The sequence below is a fragment of the Bombus affinis genome, chromosome 14 (assembly GCF_024516045.1).
Source record: "Bombus affinis isolate iyBomAffi1 chromosome 14, iyBomAffi1.2, whole genome shotgun sequence".
In the NCBI taxonomy this organism is placed as follows: domain Eukaryota; kingdom Metazoa; phylum Arthropoda; class Insecta; order Hymenoptera; family Apidae; genus Bombus; species Bombus affinis.
The window spans coordinates 341,726-366,060 of record NC_066357.1 but is presented as its reverse complement, the minus strand read 5'-3'; the positions used below and the strand labels follow the sequence as shown (position 1 = coordinate 366,060).

General features: G+C 40.3%; 1 long non-coding RNA gene across 1 annotated transcript in view; it reads left to right on the top strand.

Annotated features, from left to right (window-relative positions):
• Positions 1-2,706: 2,706 nt before the first annotated feature.
• Positions 2,707-24,335, top strand: part of LOC126924154 (uncharacterized) — a 46,564-nt gene continuing 24,935 nt past the window's right edge. The window contains exons 1-2 of the long non-coding RNA XR_007713435.1: positions 2,707-4,298; positions 5,975-6,253. This is a non-coding gene — a long non-coding RNA (uncharacterized LOC126924154). The remainder of the gene's footprint in view (positions 4,299-5,974; positions 6,254-24,335) is intronic.

Below are 24,335 nucleotides of genomic sequence, written 5' to 3'. Positions count from 1 at the left end.
ATGAAGATTTCCTTCACGTAAAAAAAAAAAAATTTCCTGAAGCTCAGGAGGCTGCACAGGACGGTGGCCATCAGGGTAGTGAGGGGTTTCCGCACCATTTCGGCGGCAGCAGCGGCGATGCTCGCCGGATTTCCCCCGTTTGAATTGCAGGCCCTGAGGTGTTGCGAGATTTATCTCCACACTCGGAGTCTGTCGGACGGGGTCGGCCAGGTGGACGCCGATGTTAGGGTTCGGGCTCGGCGAGCCTTGCTCGACAGATGGCGCGCCAGCCTCGACATAAGAGCGGGCGCGCCCGGGCTAAGGGTTCTCGAGGCCGTCCTTCCAAACTGAGACGTTTGGTTGAACGGGGGCAGGCCTTCCCTGACCTACAGGGTGACGCAGGTGCTCACCGGATACGGGTGCTTTGGTGAATACCTGCACCGAATCGGGAAAGAGGCGACCGCGCGTTGTCACCACTGCCATGCGAGCGTGGAGTACTGTCCGACGTGGACGCTACCGCGCCGCGTCCTCAGCATGGAAATCGGATGGGACCTCTCGCCGCCGGCTACCCTCGAGGCATTGTTGGTGAGCGAGAGAGGGAGGAGGGCCATGACCTCCTTCTGTGAGCAGGTTATGTTTCGGAAAGAGGCAACGGAGAGGGTGAGGGTGCGGAACTCTCACCCCGAGAGGATCGGTCGGCGAGGGCGCGGCAGAGGCCGTGGACGCGTTTCGACGAGGCGCTCTAGGTCCTCCGCGCTCCCCGGTGGGGGTGTCAAACTTAGGCGCTGGTAGATCCGCGTCGGGGCCGCCAAGCAGTCCGGTAGGGGAACCAGATTGCCTCGCACGGCGGCTCCGGCGACGAGGCGCGGTGTGACGTGGCCACATACCGTTCCATTAGGGGATGCATTTTGTGCGCGGGGGGGAGGGGCGGTGTGTCGCTCACACCGGTTCCCGGGCCTCTCTCGATCGCAGCCGAGACGGTCATCGTGGAGGTTTTAGTCGATTGGAGTCCGGCACTACCACGACGCTTCCCCCCAGAAGCAGTCTGGTGTCCGTGCGGATTTCCTTTACGTAAATAAAAAAAGAAAAAGGTTTCAATCATTTGGGACCCGGGTTTGATTCCTGGCGCCCGTGATCCGATTTTTTTTCCACGCATCAAAATAGAAGAATAATTAGCAGTACACCAACAGTGACATCTCCTGCCAGCATCTACAATTACCACCAGACGAGGACAATAATAATTCTATCACGGACAACATATACGACCTCAGGTTAAAGGCACGACATCGAAAAACACGAAATTACAAAATGTCAAATTGGCGCGTAACAACTAGTACGTATTTCGTAGTTACAGAATCGATCTTCGATTGTCAAGCTGACCCGTAACGAAACGTTAAAATATTTGCGAACGTAATTTTGACAGTTTCTCGCCGATGGGAAGATCAAGACGCGGCAACGACATTTCCATTGCGTCCTATTGAAATAAAAATTCACCTGCCAATCCATCTGCCAAGTTTCACATCAGAAAGAACGATCCAGATAGCTACGACAGGTGAATAACCCGAATATTGGCAGAGCTTGGCCCGGTGTCGTCTGTACCGCATTCCAAGATGGTGTACCACGGCTATTTAAGTCTCAACAGTCGCCTCGGTCCACTTCTCTCATCCCGTGTTCCTCGAATCGATAAATAATCGGGAGCCGAGAGAAGTCGCGAGGCGACACGACACACCACGCCACACCGCGGCTTCCAGCAGCCCATCTCCGTGGAGATCGGCCACGGAGAGTCTTCAAATAAGTCGCAAGGCTCGTTAGTACCACCAGTACGGATCGAATTATTCATTAACGAGACCGCTCGATTATTTTTTTTTTTCTTTTATTAATTAAAATCTTAGCGTTAGCGAATGACGTAGATGCCAAAAAATGTCACTTCTGTGACTCGCGTGATTCGCCATTTCGATTATTCGGAAATGTTATTTCCTTCTTATCAGCGACCAGATAAAACGAAACTCGAACCAACCCCACAAACAACCAAGAAGCAAACCATCGGCACGTGTCAATATAATAGAAAAATATAATAGAAATGTATTTTCAAACGCGACGCACAGGGAACATTTTAATTTCGGAACACCCGGGACAAAGCGTCGCTTGTAAATATTTGCGAACGAGAGAAAGACGGCTGAGCGTGTAAAACGGATTGCAAAGGGTCAGCCACTTATTCTAAGAGATCGTTTAGCCGGTATCTGTTCAGCCTCTTGCGTGTTTCATGAACAGACTTGCTAGCCGGGTTGCCGGAAGAGTTCCTTAACCCCTTAACCTACGATTTACATTCGAGAATTTTGGACCGAAAAAGTAAACAAGCTCGCGCAGCCTTCTAGCCATTCGCACGACTTGTGTATTACGTACTACGGGTTATGCCCGTAATATTTACGTTTGGTCCGATCATCGTACTACGGGCTATGCCCGTAGTTATAGATTAAGGGATTAAGGAGATAAAAAGTGAACAAAATTTTGGAGATTTTTGTATTATTAATTTGGTTCAAATATACTCGTAACTGTTCTTTTTAGATAATATAAGATAAAATAAGAGAGAAACTTTAGAAACCGTTGGTAAAACATTAATGATTGTTAAAACGTTAGAAATTGTTCTTTTTAAAGAGATTTTGGAGATTTTTTATACAAATATCGACTTTTATACAAATATCGACAAATATCGATCGTCGAAACGATAAAAAATATTTCAGTGCCGATTGTAGGTTAAGGGGTCAAGCGAGTAGAGGTTACCTTAGTCTCGCTGTTACTCTTCATATAATCACGTATTCGATTAACATGATATCGCTATACAGACGATAAAGGCAGTTACAATTAATGTCGCTTGCGAGTGACCAGGTTGTCGATACGATCTACCAGTTTCTTTAATTATTCGTTCGTCGTTTTTACCTCCTAGTTATAATCTTGGTCTTAGGTCTTAATTGTACCAAGTTGCGCCTCACAGTTGACAGACGGTACATTCATATCGCTTCGTCCCTTTTTTTCTTTTTTTATAGAGCTGCCCTTTCCATCGTAATATTCTGTCCAAGGCAAGTGCACGTATACGCCTAAGGCGTAAGTTATCAATTTTTTAGAATGGTATTTAGTCGATTTGCGATCTTTTCAAATTGCTACGCGTTCAATTACGATTTTGAAAATGTTGCGAGTGTTCAGTACGCTTTCTTTTTTCTTTTTTTTTACACCATAACGATACATTTGCGCGTAAATTTAGACCCTCCATCAACTTGCAATCCTGCCCCATGGAAGAACGTTATTTTAGCGCGACATTTGCCATTTCGTCGGCGAAGCATATCGGCCGATAGTGATAGTCGATGGCTCTTTCGGAACGTGTTACTTTCTAAAGCTTCTTGCTCGTTCGACGAAACACGATTGCTCGTATTGTGACGAGGCAAGGTCAGCCTTGCTGACTCAATGGAGGGCTACCCGCCATTGATAGTGTTCTTTGTCAGCGAACGAGTGAACACCCCATACTAGACGGAGATTTGTGCCAACGTTTGACGAAATGCTGCGCGAAATATACGTGCTTGACTAAGTTATTAACGGCATTTATGAGACTGAAAAATATCTTTGCAGAATACAAAAGAGAAACAATGGGAATTATACGTAGGGAACGGAACTACAAATAGCATTGGATTAAAAACGGTAAAACCAAAAATGATAAAACCATGCGCGAACTTATCGTATCGATTAAAAATTTCGATAAAAATTTGAGGCAACGTTCTTTCAAAATCTTCGGACGCGAAAAACACAAGTATTCTTTACCTCGACTAAAATATCCAAAATATACGGTGTTTCAACGTTTTCTATCCTTTTCTCCCTTTTTTCCTTCTTTTTTCTTTTTCCTTTCCTTTTCAGGCTGCTTTTAGAACTTTAACCTTGATCTAGAAGAGATGGTTGAATATCAAAGAGACAAATTTTCTTCGCGTCGTCCAGAGTACATACACGTATACGCGTGTACGTAAACGTACGCTACGTAAATGATGGAATAGGACACGTTTCGTTCGTTATCCCAGGTCGTGTTTATCCGCGGCGGCCGATCTGTCCCGCCGTCGATAAAACCCCTTAACAGTGGCGGCCGATGGCAGTCCGACGCCGGCCGTCGTTGCGAGCGGATATGCCGAGGCTCGTCACACTTCCGCTTCATCGGCACCGCATATACGATTCCAACAACCTCGAGGATCTTGTCGCGAATCGATCGGTCATCGCTCGACTATTTCCTCTTCTATTACGAACCGATGATTCTTGATTTAACGGTTAATGAAATCCCAAAGGTGAAAACAAGTTTGCGTCTCTTTTTCCTCTCTCCCGTGTTCCTTTCGATGCAAAGAATCGCGTCTATCGCTCGATATTTGAATATTCTTTGATTAAAGAGAATCTAAAGAGAACCTATTACGAATATTAGAAATTATCAAAGAATTTAAAGTGCCGGTTTAAATAGAAAACAGTGTCTATTAGAATGTCGTATAAAGTATGTATCAAGCGCAACGTTGAAAACGATTCTTCGCGGGTTTAAAGAGTGAATTTCTGTGAATTACTAGCAAGTTGTTTCCAGTGCAATTGTTTATCGATATATAAAATAATAAATTTTAAGGAAACGTTAATCCATATCTTCTTCGATAGGAAATAGAATCTATTAAATGTAACACTCCCAAGTCACCGAAAAGTTTTAACCAAAAGTTGCTACTAAATTTGGAAAGAATTTTATATGGTGAAAAATGATATATTGCGTACCTATACATCTTAATTAACGGGAAAAACATCGATGTTGGAACGATAAACGACATATGTACATGTGCGTACATGTGTGTGCGTGTATGTATGTATACACATACATACATACATATATATATATATATCGTGTATCGTTGAATTGTCGACAGGGTGAAAATAAAAACGGGATGTCGACGAATGTTGCGGTTTACATTTAGATGGAAACGAACGTCCGAATAAATGGAGCGAGTGTTTTTATTTTCGTTTTCGTTGTTGTCGCATCGTACCGTCGCGATTTTCCATCGTTGAAACTGGATCTGTCGAACGTTCGATAGATTCGGTCTATCGAATTTATCATGCCGGATGACGGAATCCGCTACACAGTGACATTTCCGTCCATGGAAATCGGTCGAGATAAACGTTGATCGCGTCGTTTATCTAATTACTGCGAGCAAGTTAATTGTATTTTCTTTGTGAAATGTATTTACGTTTCGTTTTCCGATAAAGTACGGGACGTATCTTATCTTTTCGTAACCAAGTATTAAGAAATGCAAACGTGGTCTCATTAATAATAACCGTGACAGTGTGTGTGCAAGCATTCAACGACAAGGAAGAGAACCGGAGAAGCGTAATTCATCTCCGACCGTTTTTGACGCATTGTATCGGAGTTCTCATGAAACTATCAACCAAGCGTGTGCCTTCGGAAAATAATATTTTAGTGACCGCGCTCTAGAATTTTGTTCACTGCTCTAGAACGAAAAGATTTTCCGAAAATTATAGAAAGTTATAATCAGATATGAGAAGATAGAAGCTTTACTGTTCAAAGATTCTCTTATCGAAATATTTTGAAATTCGCAGGGCTTTCGATTGTAAATCAAATTTAATTGAAATTAAATTTGAAAAATTACAAATATTTAAAAAGATATGCCAAAGGAAAATTCCACCGATCTTGCGTCCAGCGATAATCAAAATTCCCGATAGATCAAATCGAAAGAGATTCTACTAATTGTATCGAAATCTTTGCCGATTAGATCGAAATTGAACATATTTGAAAACAAAAATTGAAAAGAAAAGATTGCGAAGTGATTAAAAAAAAGAAAAAACAAGAAAAAAAATGGCTGAATTGTCCAATCTTGCAACCATAACTAATAAAATACACAGATGGAAGGAAAATTTCTGCAAATCTTGTTAACCAGAAAAATTCTTCCATAAACGTTAAAAATAATCCATCCGTTAGGACACTTGTGCGTGACCGGACGATGAGAAGCGTTTCACCTGTGATCATGATCCTCGAGGTTGTTTCATCGTCGAGTGGGATACTCGTGAATCGCGAAAGACAAACGGTATCAAGCGAGAATCAGGTACTTGAGCGATCGTTTTCACCGATAGAGAACAAGTGGTGAAGTTAGCCTGGCTGGATTCACCGGCTAATTAGCGGTGTAATTTTGATTTTTCGCCGAGTCGACGAGAATCGCCAGAGAAACTACGAGTCTCATCGAGGTTCTTGCAGCTTCCGGTGAGTTGGAATTTTTGTTGGGCCTTGCTAATGAGTTTTTAAGTACGCAAACCGAGTTGGTGGAATTTAATTCCTCTCCTTCCCTCCCTGTGCTCGTTCTTTTCGTCGAAAGCGCGTTAGCTCTTTTAGTCTTTAGAACAACATCGTCATATCCTGTTTTTCCGATCGGTGCGCCAATAATTCATTTCATTTCATTTCATTCTTCGTCGCCTCATACATGTACATATATTTGGCAATTAGAATATGAAAATACGATCCGGTTAAAAACGATTTAAAGACCAAACGAATTGATAATGGCAATAAAGGAACGAAACGAAACAGAAGAACGAACAAAATGTCGTTTAATGCACGAAGAAAAAGCGAGTGGGTCGTGTTAACTATCGTCGAGGTTCTTCGTCAAGTAAATTGGTAATAAATTGGGGCGATATCGTAATTCGTAAATAATTATTTAGCGTACGAATTCGTGCATTTCCACTCGTAACGACCCATCGAAAAAGAGATAATTAGAGAAAGAGAAATACGTACGCGTTGCCTGGAATTGAACTTTCAAAATCGATCGATCTTGGTCACCGCGACGTTTTCCTACTTTCTACGTTTAACATCGACATGTATCTCGTTAAAATCCACGTTGTAACGTAAACAAGGGGTCGTTTCCAACGGACATCGAATCCTTTATCGACGCTCTCTATTCTCTATTCTCTAAAACCTATAAAATAACACGCCTGCGTTCGATTCACTGTGATTCGCTTTGCTAGCCTCTAGGCAAAAAGTCGAAGAACAGGGAAAGCAATGTTTTAAAATCTCGCGTGATCAACAGTCTTAACCTTTTCGTGGCTCGTAAGTTGTGGTCTGTAGAGTGAGACACAGAGGGCTAGGCAAACGAGAATCATAGACGCGAGAGTTTTAAAGCTGAGAGTTACACAGACTCGTATCAAGTCAAGAATCATGGAATCGAGTGCTATAAGCTTGAGAGTTATACAGTACACCGTATGCGGAGTTAGAAATTTACAAAGTTATCGAGTCTTACGCTTGTTAAATTGGTACCTAATAAAAAATAGATAACTACAGCCATCACGTTGATCTATTAACAAGTATATAGTTGGTTTATCATCGTTGCTAGGTTTCATCCGATACGACGTAATCAAGGGTGTCGGAAGAAAAGTGAAAGCAATCGGCACAAATCCTCTAATTTGACAAAAGCGTGGTTGAGGTCGATCTTTGATAAAAAAAAATCTGTTTCACGGTATTCAAACTCGTTGATATATTTGTTTGATACTCGTCGAGCATACGCAATAAAATACTCGACGGTTCTCCGTTCTTATTTCATTTCCGAAGGAAATAAGGAAAAGGAAATAAAATCGTACCAGCGATTTTTCATCAAGAAAGAAAATGTACTAGCGCCAGTTTTACTTTCAGCGTCTCCGTCATCGATCCGACAGGAAAAGAAAGAAGAAAAAAATAAATAAATCTCGTTCGATTACAGTTTATTTTCTCAAAAGCAAACGAAAATACACTTGTAACTTGTAACGCGTTCCTGTTTTCCCCGGGGAGAGTTGCCAGGCTCTTTCCCCTCGAGGGCGACGAGCTTTAAAATTCCACCCGTTCAACAGAAAAGTATCGTTTCTACTAAATTTTCGCGCGGACCAGTCCCTAACAAACTTTTACAGCGCTACTAACGTTGCAAAATCTACATAAATACGTATTTTGATTGGAATTTCGAATACTTTTGCGAGCCAGTTTATACCGAGTAATATTTTTCTGGTAATAACTTGCGCCAATTATTTAGAAAGCGTCCGGCATCTTGCGTTTCGACGATTTTTTAACTTCTTGATTTTTTATTTTATTTTTATATTTTTATCTGTCGCAAGCGTAACCGATGCGTCCGCCGCTTGGAGATGCGTTTACATTTTCATGCAAGCGATGAAACAAACGACGACAAAGCGAAGGACGATACGTTATATTTCTACGAAACTCGCTGATGTTATGCGGTCTTTGCCCGGCGCTTTGTCCATTCTATAGGCTGGACACCAGAAAGATGTTACTCGCAGGCAGGTTTGTAGAGCCAGGGTCGTAACAAGTATCCAAGATAGTAACGACAAATACGAAGCATTATTTTCATATCGAATCTTCCACATAAAATTTCTGAGGTGCAACGTGGGCCGATTTTACGACACACACACACACACACACACACACACACACACCCGTATGTACTCTACGAATCTAAATAATCATTCGCAAGTACGTACGCGAGTCTGTGAGGAACGTCTTCGGACATGTTACTCAAACGAAGATCTGTCTGTTCGCGACTGTCGTGATTTTACGTTGGTTGGATTTAAAAGACTCGTCTAAACCTGACTCAGGCTATCGATGATAATCATTTTCTAAATACGCAGTATTTATCATATTACGCGCAAAATGATAAATGTAATGCGAAAAATCCGCGCAACACACCCAAGCTCGTCTCACAGCTTTCCTTTATACGCGTATATTAGGTACAGAGAAAAGATAAGAATCAGATGATGCGTAGATTTTTAAATTCGACTGCCATTCGCTGTATCGATACCGACAGTCTTTTGTCAATATCTCAAAAACTAAAATCGAGCGGCGGTTACGCGTATAAACAAAAAATTGTTCAGGATCGTGATTCTGATGACGTGATTCGCAAATCATCGAATTTTCTGTTCGCTGGTAGTATCGGAAAAAAGAAGGAACGGAAATGCAAAAGGTCGTCGAAACTGGATTCGCATTTTGGGTACGTATCAGTATTCTCTTGCTTCTTGTACTTGTCCCTTAACGAAGGTGGAAGACGATGGTGATCTCGTGGGATCGGTTAGGCCGCAGCACCGTGCTGCGTCGACAAGTTTGGAAAAGGCGAAAAGCCTGACCGTAGAACGTAGAGCCGTGGAACAAGAGCGGTGCCACCGGTGGTTATTTTTGCGGCGATAAAGCCGGCGAACGCGTCGTTAGACGGGAAATGCGCTCGTTAGAACGGCTTCCTCTTGACTCTGGCTGGCTAGCTGGCCGGTATCCCTGCTGCGAGCGACAGCCAGGAACGCCGATATTACGACGTGTATCAGACCCCGTCTAGTCTGCCAGATCCCCTTTCCGTACATTAACAAACAAACACACTGTCTTATATCGTACGGGATCGACTGTATTTGATCGAGCGATTCGCGTGGCAAAAATTTGCCTTTTCTCGCTTTCCAGGATCGTTCGAACATGATTCGAGGATGATTCGAGGAAGATCGCAGAGAATCTGGACAAATTATCCAATCAGACATTTTTTACGCGGATTTACTGCTTGCAGCTTTACACGTTATCAGAATAAAAAACGTACGAGTATGTAGCATGTAAAAATAGAAACGATGAAACCGTTGCTATAACAACGATATACTCGACGTAGATGCAAGATAATTGTCCGAGCTTTCACCGGCAAATCACGCGCTCCATCAAATAGACGAACACGTAGCAGCATTCGCAGTAGTGATTTCGTGATATTGCGATGCGTTGAAGACGGGTCGTTTATGTCGATTAGGATTAGCGAACTGTTCGCTTCCGTTTGCACGCTGGGAAACTGACCTCTGTATAACCCCCAAGCTAAATAATCGATCCATCTTTCTTTGAAACTCTCCAGTATCTCGTCCCAAATAGCATCTAATCTTCCTATCTGATTCAAGATGCTCGGATCCGTTTAATATCCGCATGAAATTTGCAGTTGCGCAAACATTGATTTTCGCAAAACTGTTTCAACGATAGGATCGAAGTGGCTTCAATTCCACGCAAACAGGTTTTACAGATACTTTAATCGGACGCGATTCCTAATATCGGAGTATCATTGTCGATGAAACATGGAATATATTCTGGTGCGTTCGCCAGTCTTTAATTGGTCGCAATCGATCGGGAACGTTCGAAATGTCGTTTCCGAGATCGTCGCTTCGAGACAGCTCGTTTCCAACTAATTTCGAAGCGAAGCAGTCTCGTCGATTCGGACGGCAAACAGGAACGTCCGTGGAACAGAGGACTGGATTTTCATGTTGAACATTTGAAGAGAGAAGAAAGAGGAGGAAAAAGGATATCGCGAATGCTATCGTTTCACCACGCCGTTCATAAAAATCAGTTTACACGCCATTTGGCTGCACTAAAATTCAATTCTCCAATCTTATCGACTCTTTCGCGAACCTTCGAGTTTAATACATTCTTCTCAAGTGTCTTTGTACGTATGTTGAAACTTGGAGAATCACCTGAAAAATACATTTAAGGTGCGCCGTAAAATCACAGCGACGCAACGATCATCGCGAACCGGTCAAGAACCACTGACCACTCGCTGCAGTCTGCTCGATCACGTTCGCTCCGAGAGGCAATTACCTCATTGAACACCGCTTTTGGTCCACCCAGTCGGCTCAACGACTACGAAACGACGCGAATGAAACGCTAAAAAACGATCTTCGACAGCTTCCTTCGGAAATTGGAAATTCTTTGAATTTTCAGTTCTACATTCGCGATTCAGATTTTTGAATAAGTAAGAGAAAAAGGCCATGGTAGATTTCGAAAAAGACCCCTCGGTTATACGCTTGGAAGAAAAATGAAAAGATCCCAGTAAAATGACGATATCTCTTTGTTCTCTGCATTTTTGCTCGATAATTTCCCGAATACTCGTATTCCCTAACTTCGCATCAAATCTCGCGTGTTACATAATTAAAGGGGGGGGGGCGGAGGCGAGGAAGAAAAGAAAGTACGATAAAAAATACTCTCGTCCGATTCAATGTTACACGATTCGCCAAATAAACGATCAAAGCCCCCGACGTGTATATACAGACGTGTATAATACAAGTAGTCACCGATTAACAAACGAGCCAGCCAATGGATCAACGTCTTGCCATCGTGGACTATCCATCGTTACCATTCTATTTAGCTTAGCTTGGCGCGGTTAATTTCGGCCTGGAGTATCATGTGCACGGTGCACACATAGCCGGTGCAATTTGACCATTATGGCTTTATCGCCATCAACGCGTGTCCCAACGGTTTCTTCGTTTCTCAAATTTCTTAGATTTTTCACAATCATGGAACTTCGACTCTCGCGATGGACCACAAACGGGTAATACAGACCTTTTTGCAGGATAATTTTCGATAGACCGCGAAAAGTCATCGACGAAACAACGATATAACCGATATTTTCCACTACGAATGGGGCGGAGAGTTCAGAGACGACAAGCAGATCGAGAAAGAGGGAAATAACGAAGAAGGAGAAACAGGGGGAACCAGACGACTATCGTCCATTGTTTCTGGCGACAATGGGATACGAAACGGGCAGAAGGAAGCTTCCGTTGCGCTTCCAGATCTCCATCGTTAAATTGGACGGCATTGTACGCCACAGAAATCAAACGACAATGAACTTTTACGTTGAACGTTTGCGGACCCATGTAATTTCTTTACATTCGCGGACCAGACGTTACACGGAACTCTACGCGAAATGTCTCGTCTTTATCTATCTTTCGATATTTGATCGATGGTCGTTTCGCGTAAAATACAAGTAACAATTACACGTTCAGTTTTTAAAGCGCGTTTGTACATCCTACGTTTGTAGCTCTATGTATATATTGTATATTATGTTATATACATTTAAATTTCGGTAATCTAAGATAAATCGTTATAGTCACCTGACTCATCGATTGCCTTGCGACCGCGTTTACGATACCGTCGATACCTCATCGGACGATGTTCAATAAGGTACGAGGTTGTCAAAGAAACTTTGCTCGGAGAGTTACAGAGGGAGATATAATCGCAAAGGATAATTTATCGTCGATCCTTTCACCAATTTGTTTCTTTCTGACAGCGAATCGGACAGTCTTTGTATCGGAAATACAACGTCGGGCGAGAATAGTAGGCTGGAACCGAGGCGGCGAAAACTTCCAATTCTCTTTGCACGAATTGATGACGATCAAGAAAATTGGAAATCGGACGAGGCGCTTTCTTTGATCCTCGAAGCCTGACATGCCAAGCAATTCCTTCTCACCGTTCCATTAGTTCCCCGATCCAAGCATGTTTTACGAGTTTGTTCATCTTTTTCGATCGAACGGCGACAATTTAAAGGCCACGACACTCGACAATACCCGGCTCGCGATGCTGCGTACGACGGATGCGTAGTAATTTTAAAATTGGATTTGACATTGAAACCGCGAGCAGACGTTAAGCGAAACGATTATAATCTTACGATTGTAATCTTAACTTGTACGTTCGTTTTCACGTGGATCGTTCTGTACGTGATCTCGCGGCACGTGACGCGGCAAATGGCAAATGAAAATCTCCATCTCGGGATCGATAACGTTCGTCCTTTGTTTCATACCGTATACTTCATCGCGATATTCTGATCGTTCGTGGGTTAACATTGGCCGAACAGCGGCGAATTTATCGCCACGAGCCTCATCGAACGAATCTGAATCGCCTTTGATAAAGGCTGGATTAACCTACTTTTTCCGATCATCCGTAGCTGAATTACGGTTATCGATTCTCCATAGTCGTTACTTCCTACCTGTCTTCCATGTCCTTCCGCAAATCGACCATGTTTATCCAATTCCTATGTAAATAACAATAACAATAACAACAACAATAACGATAACAACAACAATAACAACAACAACAACAATAATAAAATCGGACGATATCAGCACAATATTCTAATTTGAATCTTTAACATACATGTAGTATCTAAATGGGTCTTAGAGGAAAGGACAAGTAATGATGTTTTGATTTAATTAATAATATTCGAAGCAACGAAATAATTACAATGCTGTCGTACGTCTTATTTTCATACGCGGCTTTCGACTTCCCGATTCACACTCTCCGGCTTCTACACTCGCTCGCTCTCGCTTCTCAACTCACACTGCGCACACCTTTTGCATCCCTCCTCACCGGCTTCTCAACTAACTCTGCCTTTAACATCTCTTTGTCTTTTCCCGTCCTATCGCGCACGTGTCCCAAAAACGCCCGTGGCCAGGGTCACGCAGGCCTTTTCCACGAAACTATTCACTTGAAAAGACCGACGACACATTGATGTACCCGACGATGCCGCGGCTCTCGCGACATTGTTTATGGTTCGGCCGATATCTTAGGCCTTTTGTCCACGATACTACATACATATATAAAAGTAAAATACAGACTGACCTTTTATATCCCTGCGTACGTTTCCTTATGGATTTTAGTATTTTGCAAGATATTTGATTCGAGCAAGTCGTTAGGATCGCACCTTTTGCTCTTGCACAAAGTATTAACGCTTACCGTTTCACCTGAACCATCGACTACGAGTTAATAGTTCAATTTTCCGAGTTCGCCACTAGGCTAACTATTTATTACGTACACCTTGTCACACGGTAAATTTGTATCTTGACAATGTCGCTGCCGCTTGATCGATGACCGACACGAAATCAATTCGAGCACGAATATTATTTACAGTCGATTTAATGTATTTCTTCGCTTTCGTTACTGGAAACATGTACATTTTGTGACAAGCACGAGCGACGAAAACGCCATAGGTTGGTAGCTCTTTAAGGCTAGCTTCTGATGAAAGCCAGTCGCAAATCAAATGTAAATTTTCCGTTGTATTCCTTTTCTCGGTTTAAGAATCCTTCTCTAAGAAGAAAGTTTGTAAAGAAACGAATGGAACGAAATTTTTCTTGGAAAGAAAACGAAATTTTGACAACCTGCTGGTTTCTAAAATTTTGGAAACGCGGAAGAAACGACCAGCAAGTCGCAATAGAGATAGTAGATCACCGGTCCCCCGATACTTTTTCTTTCTTTCGAGTACCGCGTCCGTGGAATTATCCACGTCCGACGCCACATTAACGTGTTTAGACGCAACACCACGCCGACGTGGTGCAGCCTCCTCTTCAACAACACCGTGTAACCCAACACTGTAATGCAACACTGTAACGTAACGTAAGTAATGTAACGCTCTCCTTCTCTTTCTCTTTTGTTTCCGCTTCCGCTTTCCAAGCTCGCGCAAAGAGGCTCCCGAATCGCGTTAAACGACTTCCTTTCACGAGCTTTCTCCACGTTCCTTCCTCTCCCTCCAGAAAATGGAATTCTTCAGAAAGCATCCACGTCTTTCCATATTTTTGTCGCTCTGCGTTCGTTTAAGAAACTCTTTTTTTTTCGTCGAAGAGAGACTTTCAATAGAGATAACTTTCTATCGAGCAGTTGTTTCGCCTTTTTAATGCTATATACGTAGATTTTTTTTAATTATTAAAAGATATAAATAAGCGTTTTCTAAGCTTGACGTATAATCTTTTATATTGTACCTACTAACTGTTATTAATTTCCATTGCTGACCAATTTAATCATTTCTTTTCCATAGAAAATTATCAAATATATGAAAATAATCTCATAGAACGAAGAGATATTCTTTAAGATATTAACATATTATTTTTTATTGCTTATTATTTCGAGTCTCTTCTCATATGGATCAATCGCGTTCTTCTAACAGTTACCATTCCCACCGTTCGATACTTTATGTACAAAAGGATATGAAAAGTTAACGGAGGCCTTTTCTTCGAGTCCATCCGAGACGTTCGACAAAACACATAAATATATTCCAACGAAACTCCATCTTGAACGTCAAATTAAAAAGTCTATGTAGCACGCATTTACAACTTTGATCGTATCGAGCTACTCCACTCGGTTAACAAATTTATTCTACGAAGAAGAATATGCTTATTTGCTTTACTGGCCTGGCAACGAGAAATAGCTGTATAAATAAATACATTTTAAAACTTAATTAGAAAGTTTTGACAATTGTGGAAATGTTGTACGGAAATGAATCTTGTTAGTTTGCGACGTTCTTAATTCACAAATCGTTTCAAAAAAACGTAATAGAATACAGAGCAATAATTGGAAAATTATCATATTATAATAATATAGAGTTAAATATATAATATAAAGTTATAACAACGATCAATATTTAATAATTCCAAATTAATAACTGTTAGTGTGATATTAATAAATTCCAATCGTTGCTGTCATAAATGTAAATAAATGAAAGATTTTCATTTAACAAGATCTAGGAAACATTTTTCGTAACAGATCGTTTCACCATGATTTCTCAACGATTTCGAGGAAGAGGTGAAATAAATCGTGTAAGAAATCGAGGGTTGCCATAATTCAAAACATCTCAATGGCACGAAAGCCAGCTTTATACGTAACCAGCTACATACGAATCAGCCAAGTAGAAGGCTCAGATATAGCGTTTAGTACGTGTGCGCATGTGTGTGTGTCCACGTTTTTCTTCTTTCTTGTTTTTGTTTCAAGCTCTAGCGGCTCTATTGATTTACCTGGCCAGTCGTGTTAAAAGATAAGCTTGCACGCGCGTTCCGCACTCTCGACGATTCGTTTACGAACCATCTGTGGCGAATGGGCCTCGTCTACTACAACGTCAATTGCACCCTGCCAAAAATACCCCGATATTAAACGAAGATCGTTTCAATGCCAGCTCTAAATAGGAAATACGAGGAATTAAATAAAATGGAAAATATTCAATTCTAACGAATCTTCTCGAAAATATCTCTTACAACTTCCTTCTATTTCTCATCGTAGCCTGTTATTTTATTTCATTTTATTTTATTAATATTCCTCGTCAAATTAAACGCATCTAGTTTTCAAGACAGTATCTCGTTTCTCGTTTCCTTTAATTATAATTATATACCGCGTACATGATTATACCGGTCGCAATGATTAAGAGATTTCTACCGTACAAAGATTAAACCGAACAGAGATATTTAGAGAATTACTCGATGCTTGATCGTGGCAGAAAATTTCTATTGTGCGATCGGTAACGCGGTCATTCGTCGAGAGAGAATGCTAGTTAAAATTAAATCATACCTGTTAATCATCCCGTAATTACTCCCCCAATTATTCCCGTAATCATTCCCGTTAGTTGATCATTTTATGCATATTTCTTACTCCGTCTAAATTCCAATTACGATACTTAATAACGCGTTGTTCAAAATAATTAAAGAGTCGACTAACTATTATCCCACATATAACGAATTATAGAGGATCGAAATATTAGCGAAGAATTATGAAAACAGTATAGTACAGGTACACGCACATCACGAATATTTGAAATAAGCCAACGATCCCATAATCCTTTACGCTCGAATAATCTAATAGAATTTTCGCAGAATAATGTTTGGTAAATGTTAACAAGTACGATATTTCATTTATCGTATACGCATATATATGTACACATATACATATATCCTTTTATATTAGATACAACACGATATAAACCTGAGAGAATATTCGGTAAAAGTGGTCTCATATTGATAGAATCGTCTGTTGAAAGAAAAACAGTACGACTAATTTTTCGGTTGAATCTATTCGGTTAAAACTTTACTCAAGAATGGAGTTCGTTTTCTCGTAATAAAATCCGAATATAGAGGTCGAACTGTCATTGTTGGTTGGAGCAGAAAGGCGGTAATTTCAAGTTTGAAAGTTGCGTCTCTTCAATGGCAACCTGTTCCACTCTCCTTCTCTCCAGTAATTTCGTGTACCTTTTACGGCGATGTAAAGGGCAAAGTTTCTCCTCTTTTTATTGTTCATACAGTCCACGGTATACCCATAGCTTGCCTTGAAAAGCGTACGCGAATTCGACGTCTGCTTTCGCCCTATCGGCGTTAGTAAGAAACCGTGTTTTAGCAACGAGGAAAAAGTCATAAATCGAAAGTTGAATCGAACAACGAAGAAATCGATTCAAAAGTTAAATCGTGCAAACGTCGGATTCGTAAATTTCTTTTCGTTTTAATCGAAATTCGTTGCTCCGCGTCGCTCATTTTTCTCCGACGGATAGAATTTTGTCTCGTTTCGTCATCGTTACTGAGACGAGAGAGAGAGAGAGAGAGAGAGAGAGAGAGACCAGCTTTTCATCCGAGTCTAGCTTGGTAATATCGAAGATGCATATTTTTCTTTCATTCTCTATCCGATTCCTTAGGACACGTTCGAAACACCGAACGTCCTTTCTTCGTTTTCCTATTTCCGTTCCAGGTATGAAAACAGGATGGAAGCTACAAGTGGAGAGACAGAGACAGAGAAAATGAAAGGAAGAGAAACGATCCGTTGACAGCTGTGCCAGATATTCTCTGTACTTACTCTTACTTCCTCTCCGTTGTTTCGGAGAATTAAATATTTTAGCCTAGTGATTCGCGAGAATCAAAGATTTTGTAATATATGATTTAGAAGAAATTGAACAACTATTACAGATATTACATTACATACATTACATTTCTGTTTGTTTCTTAGAAAAGCTAGATGCACATCGAGCGTAATCCTTTCGATATCTACGAAGACAAGTAAAAAATAAGAAAAAAAGATGTTACACGTACATTCCTACATTTTTTACAATACCGTCAACCGAAACAAATATCGCTTTTACCTAAAAGGAAGAAGAGCCGGACAGCTAAGGCTAGATTTCACAAAGGAGAATCAAACTATACACTCTCTTGAGTTTGCTGAACAAAATTCTCTAAAATCGATTCGATAGGAATTACGACAGTCTGTATCGGATAATCTGTATCGGAGGAAAACAAGCTTCTTTGTTCGAGAATAGCTTCGAAAGCTTCGTAGAAATCCAGTAGGAACAGAATAAAGATAAAATCCTTTATGACACGACTTAAAAAGCTGCGAGATCGTGTTGTGCCACGCGGTCTCTCTCATATAGGGATGGAAAGACATCGTTGTCGTATCGATTATTATCGATAGCTTTCTACGATGAAAATTCCATAACATCTTTTACCAACTGGGAAATTAGTTATTGTCCATGCTTCGTTCGTAAATGCAACAAAATTTTATAACATTTTGATTCGTATTACTTACTTCGTTATACTCACCAACCATCCGATAATGTCGTACTTTTATCACTTTATCTTTATCCGTAATAATTATATCGTCGCCAGAGTTGTCTAACTTTCTCTCTTGTTTTTAGATTATACGTATAGGACATAGGAGATAAGTTCGGCGAGGAGATCGAATCATTGCGTTAGCGTTGGCTCTGTTCCCGCCAGGCGAAATTTTTACTTTGTCCACAGGGATTATGATCGATTTAATGAAATTCTTAAAAGTCTATGAACTGGCAGGAATTACACGTAGGATATCAGCCGGATATTTCATGGTTCCATGAATAATTCATTCGCAATTTGTCACGCGATTCAATTTACCTTGGACTAACGTCCTTTTCGATTTTTACAGTAATGCCGCTTCACCTTATAAATTAAGGGCTATCCATTTTCTCCATCTTTATATAAAAAAAGCACTAATCCTTAAAAAAAAGGGAGGAAAGAAAAGACTAAAAAGAAACAGAGGCTAAATATAAATCGATTATTTTCATTCTTTTATCCTACAGAATTCCTTCTTTTATCTCGAACCAACCAAATTTTTTCCTCTTAAATGGAGCTGTCTTAACAATATGATCCGGCTTCTTAAAAAAATAATATGCCTTTCAAGTTTCTCCGCCGTTTCGATCATCGGTATATCCTATTTAAATAGAAGAAACCTTCTTCATCCACAAACGGACAGGGCTAAATGCAACTCTTACTATATATTTTTAAAGAATTCACCATTACTATCGTTTGTTACTCTACGAAGAGGAACTAATATTTTCTGTTCTTATATATAAATAATGAAATAGTTTGATGAAAAGAAAAAAGAACCTTGACCAATACGGGAGATAAATGCGAATCGATCGAAGAAATCCTTGTCTTGTTTCAAAAATGGACTCTAGAAAGAAAAGCCGAAAAGAAAAGCGAATGAAATTCTTTGAACGTTCGACAAGATTGGTGAGCGGAAGAAAGATATTTTTGCCACGGAAACATTTCGAACGGGGTGATTATGTATTCCGATCGCGAGCCCCCTGTACATTTTCTTTCGCTTGTATCCCATAAAATTTCCGCTCGTGATTTAAGTCACATTCCCCGTTCTTCGTCGCTTCTTGTATCGCTTAAGACTTGTTCCGCTTGAGATTCAAATCAGCTTGCGCTCCATTCCGGAAGCGAAGTAGATGCTCCGCCAGTCACCAGCAGCAAAAAGGAAGACAATAGGCATGTAATAGTTGAACAGACTGAATCGAACGGAACAAGGATCAACCATTCAACCAGCTCCTCCTCCTTCTTCCTTTGCCTTTATAGTTGATCTTTACCGTTAAATCGCAGAAAAGTTTTTAATCTCTATTAAAATTAGCTTCGTTCGTCTACTTTTATTACGGGAAAGTTAATATTTGCCGAACTATACAGATACTTTTCATCGATATTATTTGTTTTAGTTCGATATTTTCCTTATCCACTACTTTCTATAACTTTTAGTTAAAAATAGGAGGGAGGGAGAGAGAGAGAGAGAGAGAGAGAGAGACGTCAAAGCCACGAATCAATACGTTTAATTAATCAAATATGCCACGAGAGACTAGAATAACGTTGGGCTTTGCCTTTACGTTAGCGTTACATAAAAAACAATCGATAAACTTCATCTCATAAATTCGTTCGGAATACAAATCAAAATCAAATATCTAGAAATTAATTTAACGAAATCGAACGTAACCGAGACTGTATTGCGATCACCAATGTCCCAATGATATCGGCTCAACGTTACTAACGTAACGACTTCCTTAATTATTTCTATCCCAACAGCGGCAGCAAGCTAAAGAATTTAGAAATTGAAGAAAATCCTGGAATTATATTGTCAGTTGAGCGCTAATAATTTACAACATCGTTAATTATCTACGCAACTATCTTTTACGCGATCCCCGAGTTAAAATAATCGACGCTCGAGTTGCCAGCTTCTTTTACCCTGCGCTAAATCTACTTATGATGCAATCTCTGTGCTAACATCGCGAAAGAAAACAGAGTGAGAGATGGAAGAAAAAGGAGATTCATTGTTTTCCGGAAAAACAGCGCACGAACGGAAAGAAAATCAGTTGCCGGCATCGTTCGACGATTAGTCTCGACTCGACTCGACATCGACTTGAGATCGACTCTCGAGCAGTTCACCTCCTTAAGAACTGGAAATCTACGGATCGCGTGACGTCGCCGCATGTGTAGGTAACGCGCCGGACGAAGCAGACAAAAGCAGCGGAGATAAAGGCAAAACCGTGAACCGGGTCGTTCTCGCGAAGGCGAGAAAAATATCGACCTCTTCCGTAAAGGCTATTTCGCCGAGATAAGTACGGCAAAGTTTACCAGTTGGCTCAGGCTGGCTTCCATCAGCCAATACCTCTACTTCAAAACGTCTTTTCACTTTCCCGGAAGTCTCTTTGTCGTCGGCAGGAAAATTATTTTCTTTCGAGTTAGTTCAAAACGGTTTCACCGCTGATGCAGTGCTTTAGAAGATTCTATGCGGATCAGTTTTTACTTTCTTTCCTTTTCGGTGAAACGGATCTACCGGAGTGAGCTTTTAGGTTGTAAATCGAGTTGTTTGATCAGTCGGATCGGTGAGATCTTTGATGAATGATTTTTATGAGAACGTTGGTCCTACGAGAGGATATATTCAAATCGTGTATAATCAGCGGAAAATGTTGATAGTCGTGTTATTTGTTCTGTTAGTCGAAGAATATTAATTACGTGCCGCTGTTTCTTGATCGTTATATTTCAAAATCCAGCAACATCGATGACTGCAATTTTTATGCAATTAAAATTGCCCATAGATGATCTTACCAATCTTTCAACGATAATATATCTCCTTTGGTCAAAAATCTACTAAAATTCTTCGTTAAACTCTTTTCTTTCTGTCTAACGATCGTTCGCTTCCGTCGTAATACGAGTTCATTAAAATTATACTCCGTCGCAAGAGTAATTTGAACGAAGGCTAAGAATGAAATATTTTATTTTCTATCTTTTGAGGTGGATGAGGGTGATAAGTTATTCTTATCAATCATGTTTGACGCGAGTCAGAACAGTATCAAGTCACGAGCACTGGGTAGTTTCGCGAGGAAAACTTCGTGTTTCTATTTTGTTCCCGATGACTATCGGCCAGCGAGGTTTCAGCGTCGGTGAATTTTTAAGATACAAGCCACGATCTCGCTATATCCTTCACGTAATCGATAATAACAATAAGAACGCGCGTTTAAATCTTTAAACGAGCGCTTTAATGGTAACCTGATTTTCTTCCAGCTTTTATTTTTCCTTCCTGAAGACTTTCTCTTTCCTTTTTTATTTCTAATTTATTTACTTAATAATTATTCATTCTTTTATTTTTTTTAAATATTATTACACATTAGAAAGCAAAATATTTCGGCCTGAATTTCGATTCTGTGTAAATATTGTCCTCTCTTGTATTTTATTTATTTCTATTTATCTTGATTCTATGGTTTATCGTTACATGTTTGTTTCATTGTATTTTATGTTCAACTTTTTGGAAATTATGAAAAAGAGAGAGAAACGGGTTTAACTGTTGCATCACTAAATTATTTTGCAAACACTTACTTGTCTCTCTTTCCTATCTGTTATGCGACGATTAAGGATTTAGAGAGATTGTAAGGATCGTTTACAAGTAGCATAAAATTAATCTAACATTTACTTAGTATTTTTCAATGTATAGCCAAGACTACTCATCCAACAGACTCTTCTTTTTCATAAACCGATTCTTCGTTCCTTAAGTCTCAAATTTGTTACGATTATCATTCTTGTTTCAATATTTTCGAATTGTTACACAACCAACTCTTTCTTTCTTTCACTTTAAAATTCCTCTCAAACAGCTTTGAAATTTTCCAAACTAAGTTTTAAAAATTCATTTTTGGTTCTCATTGCCGGTCTCGAATAAAACCAATCGCCCTTCTCCCTCGAAAGGAGTACGTAATTCCGATACGTTAAACTTGACAGCGCTCACAGACAAGCGACAAGCAAAAAAAGAAGAAAAAAGAGAAAAAGAAAAAGAAGAAGGGAGTAAAATCGTTTAACGAGCTGCGCGAAGACCGACTAATATCGCAAAAGGTGCTTAGTTCCATTAAAGAGGGAAGTGCATATTGCGCCCGCGTCTCGTCGCACTTAAGAAAAAAGCGTATTACAGACGGTTGAAATAAAAAAAGGAAAAGAAAAAAAAGAGAAAAAGTGAAAAAAAACGTAAAACGATCGGAAAAGAGAAAAATAACCATCACCGAGACATTCAACTGTTTTCCTTTGCCACTTTTCGCCTCAATGTTCGTTGAGAAAAGAGCTACAGTCTGTCCCAGTTTCCAGAATTACCCCTTTTGCTTTTCCGAATCTTAATTGGCGACTTTCTGCCATGTTTCCTCCTCCTTTCCTTCGAACGTCTACCTCGCTTCTTCCTTCGCTGGTTTCCAACCCGGTATTCTTGCTCTCTCGCGTATCCGGTTAATAGCTTCCTCTTGTTTCGCTTTTCTCCTCTAGAAACCGGCATTTGCTGGTTTTTTTCATTCTTCTTTTACCTTTCGCTTGTTTCTTGCCTTTCATGGGTAAAGTATCTTCTGCCGTATGCTCGATTCGCTTAATATTCCTCGATGAACTTACAGAGGTAATGCACGGGCAAAAAGAGGTCTTCTCTTCGAACGACAGGTAGCGTGCCTCGAGCTTTTTCCGACTTGACGAATTTCCACTAATAGATTATACATTCCTTTTTTATAATTTTACAATTTCACACCAAATAAAATTTAACTTGGTTTATATAAGAGAATGCCGATTTTACGTCAAAGCATTTACCTCTATTGAATAACTTGTTACTTATAATCGCTAAAATTTCGCTAGTAGCATGAATTCAGCTGCGCGAGAAGATGCTGCAATCCGTATTATCCGCATAAATCTTCGAAAGCGGAATATCGTCGGATCAACGCCGTCTTGGAAATCCTTAAAAACGCGTCAGAGCGAATACGGGGCGATTGATTAAAGAGAGCTCGATGTGTATGCAAAGGGTGAGAGATTTCGAGAAACTCGCCCTCGTAGGCGCTCAACGAATCGGCGAACGCCCACGGTACAACTGTGCTACAGCACCATCCGGTCCGTGCTTTCAAGCTAGCTGCTTAACTCGAAGAATACAAATGGAACTGGCTACCTACGCGTGATATTTCGAAAGGGCGAAAAGCGGGTATCGGGACATGGGCGGATAGGTTGAAAGAAGGAGAAAGATGGCCGGAAGAAAATTCCCTAACTGCGAAACATGGAACGGTGAAACAGACAGCAATCGAAGCTAATGAAACGAACGCGGTCGTGACGCGAATGGAACGAAATCCCCTTCCGAACAAATGCATCGAGTTTGATTTGAAATGAAAAGGAGCTTTGGGGGATTTACCCTGTTATACGAACGTGTGTATATGTATACATAGTTATTAGAACATTTTTAGGTCCATTAATTTTTCTTGCTCGTAGATCGAAACTAGTGATTTGTAGTTACGTTACTTATATGGAATCGTAGAATCAGCTAGGACTGTAATCCTCCTTACCAGTAGGATTTTCTTGCCTTGTGATAATAAAACCAGGGTGAAAAGCACATTTTGCACCATTATAGTATTCATTATGCCTACATGTACGTACACGAGGAAAGAGAAAAGATAAAGAAAGAAGAGAAAGGAAGGCGTCTTTTCTGTAGTAGTAAAGAGTGAGAAACTGGTTTCGTTTCTTTCTTTCTTTTCTTTTTTCCTTCAATATTTTAGCACAATGTTGAAAGGCTTAATCGATTGAATCATTCGCGACCAAGCAGTTTTATCGCAAGATTGCCCTTAGCTTTTAGCTATCCCTTTTATTCGATCTTTCCGCAAAAATACATCCAGTTTGTGATTGAACAATAATAAGATCGGTGTTTCTATCGGATAACCCGAAGGGAAACGTGGACTAACATTTCGAAGAATAACGTCCAACGAGAGATGCTGTCACATTAAAGTCCGAGATTACCGAGAGATCATGTCAAAATTCGACGATTGTCAAAATTCGACGATTGTCAAAATTCGACGATTGTCAAAATTCGACGATTGTCAAAATTTGCAAACACGAATAAGAATAGAATCGTGAATTAAGAATTTGCAATAAAAAAGAATGGAGTGTAACTAAATTTGTAATTCAGAATCCTGCGATTTGAAATTCTAGGTAAGTTTGAGTCT